Source organism: Aplysia californica, unplaced genomic scaffold (assembly GCF_000002075.1).
Source record: "Aplysia californica isolate F4 #8 unplaced genomic scaffold, AplCal3.0 scaffold00034, whole genome shotgun sequence".
In the NCBI taxonomy this organism is placed as follows: Eukaryota; Metazoa; Mollusca; class Gastropoda; order Aplysiida; family Aplysiidae; genus Aplysia; species Aplysia californica.
In genome coordinates, this window is record NW_004797304.1 from 1,669,640 (window position 1) to 1,678,711 (window position 9,072).

Here is a 9,072-nt window from a genome sequence, read left to right on the forward strand (position 1 = left end):
TCTCTTCTCTCTCTATCTCTCTCTCACAGATGGGCTAATCATACTTTGACTGATAGCAACTTTTGCTTTGATTGAAAAGAAATTACCCCCCCCCCTACCAATATTTTTTCTTTCTTTTCAGTCTAACCAACATACAACAGAAGATTGAATAATTAAAATACAAAACAAAAACCAAACAAAGCCCAGAGGAAAACAAACATGCCCACAGACACCCATCACGTGCACGGCAACCCAGTCACCAGTTGCCTTGTGATGCCCCCCCCCCCACCCCCCCTATTTTACTCCTTTTCCGCGCACACATGTAATTTTAATCGTCTGAACCTAGGCTTAGGTCTGAACTCAACCGTAGCACGTTACTGTGCATGTCTTTTATCTTGTACATTTAGATTTCTATTTATATAATAAATAATAAGCAACCCTGTTGTCTGTCTAACGGTTCGATATAATATGCAACATTACACTATTTTCTAAGTCAAGAGAAAAATATGATGTTACCTCGACTTGTGATGGGCGAAATCGATTGCAACAGATACGCACCAATTTTTTTAAACCAATAAAAAGAAGGGAAAAAATTCAGCACCCTTAGCCTATAGATCTAGATCTAGAATCTAGATCTAGAATCTAGATCTAGATTAAATTTAGTAAGTTATAGATCCAATTTAAAAAAAACCTGCATGCACCGGTGTGCACGCAAGAGATGAGAAGTGGGGTTTTCAAGAAAGGAATGGAAGAATGATTTCTCCTCATTCACTAACTTTGTATACAATTTCTTAGATCTACATGATTTCTACGTGGAAATCAATAGTTTTATTCCACTAAAATATGAAACACCCTACCTAACAAAACAACGCTCGTTCAAAAAGCGCTATCTTGAAGAGGAATCATGAAAGTGAAAGTAGCACCAGCAGTCAGTTAGGCTAGCGGAGGGCTGTCTGCCCCCTAGCGGGCCTCTTGCGAGTACACACAGCGTACGAATCACGTGACCCACAATAATCAAAATGTCGGAAGACGTGGAAAGCGCAGAAACAGCTGGGCTTATATCCCAAATAGACAGAGACCGGGATTTTAGTCGAAATGATTCAAGAATATTCGTTGCTGATCGCTCAAGCAGGGTATGTATTTTCATATTGTCTGTCTGTTACGCAGCTGTCAGTCTTGTAGCGAAATAACTTGTGGTTTTTGTGTGAACACCCTCCCCGCTTTTGTTCTTTTTGAATGGAGTTTCACGTGTTACCGCTGTGATCACCACGGGCCGCGAAGCACTGTTGTGACTGAGTCGTTGACTGCTCGGTTCTCACCTCTACTTTCGATATATTTTCAAAACAATGCCACGGGCTCTCCTCTCAAACTCACTGTTTATGAGGGGCCATGGTTGTGAAATTTCTCGTGGGCTTGTTATTTTGTTTCGATTATATTTGAAATTAAATACCAATAGCGCTAGCGGTAGCCGAGCGATAGATTTCTAGATTCTAGCCTAGCTTTCTTTATTTCTGTTACTAAGTTTGACTGACCTTACGACGTCGGGTTACTATCGATTTTTTTTCAGCCTCAGCTTTGTTGTCTTTTTAAAACTTTTCTTTCTTGTAATCCTACCAGTGCCAGTGTCTCTTGTGACACTTTTTTGTAAGGGTTTTATTGGTTAGTGTTCTTAGTGACTGAAAATTTGAGGAAGTAAATTTCAATTTTCTAAGAGAAAAAGAATTTTAAACATATTATTATGAAGGCTAACTGTGACAAACAGTTAGTGCAAGAGCCTACTCAGGTAGTGGTAGAGCCTACTCAGGTTGTGGTAATATTAAAAATATAGCCTAACACTCAATAAGAGCCTCTGCCTCAAGGACTAGATTCTTGTTCTAAAACTAAAGAAGCAATAAAATAGTTGAAGGCCTACTGCAGTTCCATACGCGATCATACTACTGTAGTGACAAATATTTTGATATATGTCAGAAGTCAGAAACCAAACAAACTATTATTAGTACTTACTAGGAATTGAAATCCATAGTAGCAAACCAATTGAAAAGAAACTCCCAGAGGGTTTCTTTGATTTCATGCTCAAAACCTACTTAATTAAGCCTTAGGTCGCAAAATATGAAATTTATTATTTGAGTTAGTTAGAACTACTGGATTTCATAAAACGCCTAACCTTGCCGTTTCCTTCCTTCTTTAGGATAGAACCGTTCCTTGAGTCTGAGTACACTTACACATGTCACATGACCATTGAATTGAAAAGTTATAAAAAAATAATGTATTATAATCATTGTTAAATAGATTTAAAATCAACTAGATCTAGATTTTTGGCTTTGGTCACGTGTATAGTTCTGACTGCCAAGTTGTTAGCTGAAGATTGTATTGTCACTGCCCCCCCCCTCCCCCCCAAAAAAGAACATTTGAATGCTCGTCAATGTTTAAGATGAAAGAATCTTGAATACATGACGCTAGTACTTTTGAGCTGTAGATCTAGATGTTCTCTGTCTGGTGACGTGTTGATTTAAAAAATGTTCGATGCATGATATAAATCTGGTTGTTTTTTTTGGAGTAAAATAAATAGAACTTCATACCACTTGTTATGTTCATCCTTGATCACATATTCAAGCCTAATATATCATGTTCTGTACACCTGTCACTATCACTGATCAGTTCTTGAAGGGAAAAAACCCCCCAAATGCTTAAATTATCTTTCTGACTATAAAATGTTTCCATATTTTATGTCACAATTGAGTGAAGTCAAACATTATTTGTATTTTACCCATGGCAGCCCTGGAATTATAATATTTAATAAAAGCCTTTGATAATAAAAACCTCTTCTTGAATTTGTAAATTGGAGGAAAACTATGAATTTTTCTTAGATGCTTTCAATATCATTTGTAAGCATGCTTACAAAATCATGTGTTTAAACTTTTAATTGATTTTAGCCATTTGGAAAAAGATGTATTTTCAAATATAGTTTGAGTTTGTACTATTCATCTGTATGAAATGATAAAAGATGTTAAAAACTTGGAGAAAATGGCGTCAGTTGAAAATGAACAAATTTGGACCCGCAGTTTGATTAAATTTTTGCCAATATATTCGTTTACGAAAAGTTACTCATTTTGTCAGCACGCGTCATGTTGGATGCATATATAAAAAATTTCATGTATCGAGCATTGAAATTTAATATAGACATGAAGTAAAAGAGTGAGAACACTTACAATTTAATATACATTGGTAAACTTGGGAGGACACAAAACAGTCTCCATTCGGAACCTACTCTGGATCCCCACTTTCTTGTGGACCAAAATATGGGTGGCAGTGATGTCATGTGCGAAAGATGATTTTAACTCTTATTTCCAGAAGGGAGAACTTAATTCGACCCATACAGTACATTTTTTCCTTCCTTGTTTATTAGTAGTGAAACGTACAGGTTTTCACAATTTCAGTGTATTTTAAAATGTGGGTATGCAGAATTGTTGTAAGGCCTATAAATGTTACAAAACACATTTTTAAAATCAAAGTAATGCTGATCATTTGTTGCCATTACTGATAAAATCACCAAAAATGATAGTTGTCAAAATGCCATCTACTTTTTAAAAGTTTTAACTTTGTTATTTAATGTGCAAGGCATTTAAATTCTCATTACTTGCCTTTATGAGAATGAAACATATATCATACGTATCCTTGTGTATATGATGCACAGGCAGATGTGAAAGCCAAAATCTTAGCGTTAAAATAATATTTTCATCAGATGAGATGCACCAACTTTTTCATGGCAAGCATCATCCTCATTCGGTCATTGTTAATAAATTTTTAAAATCAGTAATCACATTACAAATTGAGAAATTAAGGTTAAAGTAGTTTAAAAAATTAACCTGTCTTTTGTCAGGACTTTATTGTATTAATATATATTCTTCACCAATACCTTGGTGGCCCTCACTGGGTTTCTTTTTTTGGGGGGGAGGGGGGGGGGGGTATTATTTCGTATCTCATGGAGAAGATTTAGGGTGACTTTGAATAAATCTGATTTTGAAGGAAATAGATGTGTCCTGAATTTGATGATATTCAGTGTACCCTTATTCATTTCTTTCATTCTTCTGTAGGTTAATGGTAAAAAGGCGGTTGTCCTACATTCACAGCACAGTGAACTTGTTGAATGCAATAAAATTGTTTTATGACAAAAATATGATAATATACTGCACCTGTGGCAGTTAGGCCTTCGCATAGTTTTGGCTCACTGCAAATTTTAACTTTTCATAAAAAACTGTAGGCCCTACAGAGAGTAAAATTTGCCACCTTAAAAGTCCTGATGTCTTAGTATAGCTTTCATGGGTGCTATTTATATTAATATGTAAAACAAGTTCAATCTTTTCCTCTTTCCCTTTTTGTTAAAAAAAAATGTTTATAAAATATTGTGCTGTTTTTTGTATAAAGTTCCACTTCATGGTTGTTTTATGATTAATGTAGATTGTTGTCTTTATCTCCCCCTCTTCTTTTTTTGTTTTGTTTATTACTCTCTTGTAATGAGATTGCTAGTTCGGGGGTTCGAGCCTTAGCTCGGTTCTACGTTGTGTCCTTTGGAAAGGCACTTTACACGAACCTCCCACTTGGCTCAGTCCTATCGGAGACGGACGTTAAACTAGGAGGTCCCGCCCCTTAAATAACCTAATAGTGCTGATAGGGGCGTTAAACCTATACCATTTCACCATTTCATTCTCTTGGAACACCTCTAATCTTTGGCACTTAAATGACCTTATAAATGTTGCAAGTGCCGTAAAACTCTTACTAAAAAAAAAAAGATTGTTGACTGGTGTGGCTGATTCTGAAGTGAACGTTAAATCAGTGAAAAGCTATGTGAACTGTTATTGTTACTATATTAAGAGGCAAACGTTTTTAATTTTGTTTGTCTATTTTTAAAATCTAGTTTGTTTTTATTTTGTGGCAAGCAGGTCTGCTTTATAATGGTGACACACATGCATATTGCAATACAATAAAAGTATAAAGTATGACACAGTTGATAAACTAAAATGGAAATTTTATACTTCCACATCCTGGTTGGTTGCTGCACCACAGCTCTTTGCTTGGACAATGAGGGAAATGCACTACTTAACTCATGAACCCTGTTCTGTTTGTGTACCACTCCAATAAACTACTATAAGCACGTACATTATATTGCTTAATAGTCCGTGCAAATAACCTTTTTTCACTCTCAGGAGATCCTATTGCACAGATATCTTGAAACACGACAAAACTAATTAATCTGCCTCTGTTTGTTTGTAACTTTGTTTCTAAAGTTAAAACAAATATTTCTCTCATACAATAAAAAATTGTTTGCCTGTGAACAAATTGATATGATATTAGTTGTAGTCTAGTTGGTGTTTTTTGCTGTACAGTGATTGAAGCCCTGGTTCTTGGTGCCTTATCTTGCTTATTACCTATTACCAAATAAATCGTGAACTGGTTGTAGTTTATAATATGAATATAGGGCTGATATCAGATCAAATATAAACCACGTGAATTTATACGGAGCCCTGTTTTCTTATTCATTTAATAAAACTTTAGTTGTGTGAAATAAATCTTTGGAAGATGTTATTTTATATAATAAAAATGAATCACTGGAAGGTGTTATGTTATATCATAAAAATAGTTCAAGAAAATAATAATAATGCTTGCTTTGTTCAGGAATTTGTCCTGCCCAATGATGCTAGGGGAAACTCGATTCATCTGTTCGTCTCATTAATTGATGTTTGTTTGCCAGTATGTGCTGAGTGTGCTTGGTCTGGATCCGTGCCAGAGGCCAAAAGTGTCCAGTGTGCACTTTTGAATGATGTAGGCCTATGAATTGTGCAGGATTGCAGTATAATGTCAATATTTTTGTTTCATTCTCCAACTGGATTTATTCAAAATTCAGCCAGCCTTTCCAGAATTGAAGGTTGAAATGTCAAGGCTTTTTTTGCTGGTTTTCTAAAAAATGTATTGTTTAAGATTTCCTTTTGTATTATTCCATAAAGACCCTTTAGATATAAAGGGAAAGGATGGCGTTGGTGGGGCTATGAGCCTGCAGGGCATGTGTTTGGACCATAACAAAACTACAAAGAAGACCTACTGATTTTTTTTTGTCGATGGTTCATATATTTTTTTTCCTTTGGCTTTTATATTACTATTATTGAATAGTCCTCTTCATAAAGATTCCAGTTCATAGACTTCCAATACAGGTTTTTGTATCCATACATCTGAAAATGAGCTGTTATTTTTTTTCCAACGTTGCATTTGGCACATGATAAAATTCTTCTGAGTTACAGACAGAACCTTTATTTAGAACAGATAAGACTGATTAATATTTGAATTTTGTATTTTTGTAATTCGAACGTCAAGATCTAATCTCTGCAGTTTGATGTGGCCGTACTAACTCATGGTCTGGTCAGTTCCTTTCCAAAAGGAGGCAGACCGACAAACTGAAGCGGTATTCTGGGTTTAATTGAAATTCATTCTTACTTCTTACGAGAATGACTGACCTCTTTACTTTCGTCTGCAGTCTGTCACGCCCCACCCTCATTTTTTTTTTTTTACCTTGCTTTCCCTGTGAGTTGGCTATGTTGTATCAGCTGTTTTGATTGCGCTTTGAATGAAAGCTCACATTATCGATTTTCTCAAGTTGTTTGAATCAAGTTGTCTGATATGCACACAGTCTAACATGTGACGAAGCTCAATATCATTACATGCCCCACGACGGTTGTACTCGTCAGTACTACCCCTACCCCTCCCCCTTTTTTCTCCCCTTTCCCCATGTAAATACTGCAGGCCTACATTGCAATTTTAATTTTTCAAAAAGCAGAATAAAATAAAAAGGCTTTCGTTCTACTCTGCAAACTTCTCTACATTGTTGAACGTTTTGACCTTTGGCCAGCCGGTCGACCATGCTGTTTGTTTTTTGTTTTTTTGTTTGTTTGTTTTGTTTTTGTTTTATGTTTTGTTTTTCTCAACCGTGTTGCCACAGGTTACAAATTCTAAAGTGTTCATATTCTATATCCCCCCCCCCCCAACCTCTTCCACCTTGACTTTTTTTATTCATAGCATTCCCCAAACTACGATGACTATACTACTAGTTGCAGTGGGTGGTTGGTGGACTCTCAGGTAGGCCTATTGCCTGCTTCTTCCACTTCCGTCTGAATGCTTCTGAACTGCTATCCCTTTCTACTTGTTGGCGAAATGATACCGTTACCGTTACGACTGAACTGCGTAGTGACTAGATGAGAACTGGCCGTGAGATGATCACTGAATTGAAGGACGTACACATACATGCCTTTACTATTATTAAAGGCTAAATCTACGGTTTTGATTCTTCTCGCGTTGATGTGTATGCGTGTGTGTTCTAGAGTCTGTCTAGTGGCGTATCCAGCAGCTGCCGCTTACGTTACCTTGTGGTTGTTGCTCTCAGACATGAGTGACAGTCGGGGAAAGAGGAGAGGGGTGGGTGAGACGGGGTGGGTGGGGGGGGGGGGGGGGGGTAGAGTCGAGGTTAGCTCAGCACAAAAGATTTTTTGATTTTTGATTATTTTACTTTGCCTTTTAACATTTTAACATTTTTGCCCCTTACTCAAACCTTAAAAGTTTCTTGCCATGACATGCTTTTGACTATACTGGTGAGCCGTCGGGGCCAACGTGGCCTAGTGAGGTATAGTAATTTAATATTGTAACGAAAAGATGGGTATTCCCCACATAGTATTCGAACTTGCGTCCCTTTCGTCCTTGTCCCACGCGAGCATGAACATTACCCCACATACACCAGTATAAGATTTCAAAGAAAGTAATATGCTCCAAATGTGAAATATACCTCAGTAGCAAGATTTCACTGAAAGTACCGTTATGCTCTTTTGTGTGAAACGGCACATGCATATATTCTATTGCTTCGGTTGATTCTGTCGAAACGCAAAGAAAAATAAATATGTAAGTTCGTTTCGAAGGGCAGACCTGAAGTCTTTAAAGTTACAGCGCACGAAGCTCTGGGGGTCGTCGCACGGGACCAAGGTGAACTGTCCCCCTTCTTGTTACTTTGTCATGTCTAAAGTGGTGCAACCTTTTGAATACATAACCGGTTGTTCAGAAAGAATGAGGACAAAAAAATTGACCGTGACGTAGGCATGTGACGGCTACTGTGCACACAATTATTCGCTAATTTCGTAGCGAACTATTTCACAACAATTCTCTTATCAGCAGCTCCATGTAATCACGAACGAGACTTGGGCGTGAGGATTTTATAGTTGGGAAGGATCACCATGTCTCTTTGTTGTCTCGATCTCTCTCTCTGGAATATGTTCTTAGTTGTGCTTAAAGATACTATTTCCTGCCTTCTTGTATTTTGGGTTGTGTGTCACAATTCATGGCCTTTCCCTTAAAGGATTTAATTGGGTTGTACTCTATTCAACTCTTCGTGTGTGATCATTTAAAAAAAAGTACTGTACAAATCTGAGTAATATTGACAGTTGCTTGCCGAAAATAGAACCTCCCTCCCCAAAAAACAAAAAAACAACAACAAAAGAACAAACAAAAAAAACAACAACCCAACAACAATAAAACCCCCCACCCAAAGCAAAACAAAAACAACAACCAAAAACAAAAACATCTTAAACCCTGTTGATATTTTAAGGTAAAATTAATTGCATTGTGCATAACTGGCGTCAATTTATTTTGGGTTCTACTTCTTTTCTTTCCCTTTATTGTTTCAGTCAGTCGAACTGACCGTTATAGTGTCGATGTGCGTCTCTTTACTCTGACTCAGTCACATCAATTTCCTCAAAAGTTTCCAGAATGTTGGTTACCATTATTGATCTATAGCCGGTTTTTCAATCATCGAAAGGCATCGAATAAGTGTACACCCCATTTAAGAATGAATGTGAATAAAAGCTTGCATAATATGGCCGTTCTTCGTTCTCTGTTCGGTGCCAATTTACCGTGGACCACATACACCAAAGTGTCGTTGCAAAGAAAGAATGTCAAGGTTCCGTCGTAAATTCGTGCTGTTTGATTTGGTGACGCCCCACCACATGAAGGCAGAGAGATAGCGTTGCTGTTCCGAATTTACTGCTATTGCGCAAGATTGGG

The 9,072-nt window shown here is 37.0% G+C and overlaps 1 protein-coding gene across 1 annotated transcript in view; it reads right to left on the minus strand.

The window, feature by feature from the left end:
- Positions 1-1,353, minus strand: part of LOC101860951 — a gene marked incomplete in the record, with an annotated part of 17,636 nt that extends 16,283 nt beyond the window's left edge. The window contains 1 exon segment of the mRNA XM_035973846.1: positions 837-1,353.
- Between the last annotated feature and the right edge of the window lie 7,719 nt (positions 1,354-9,072).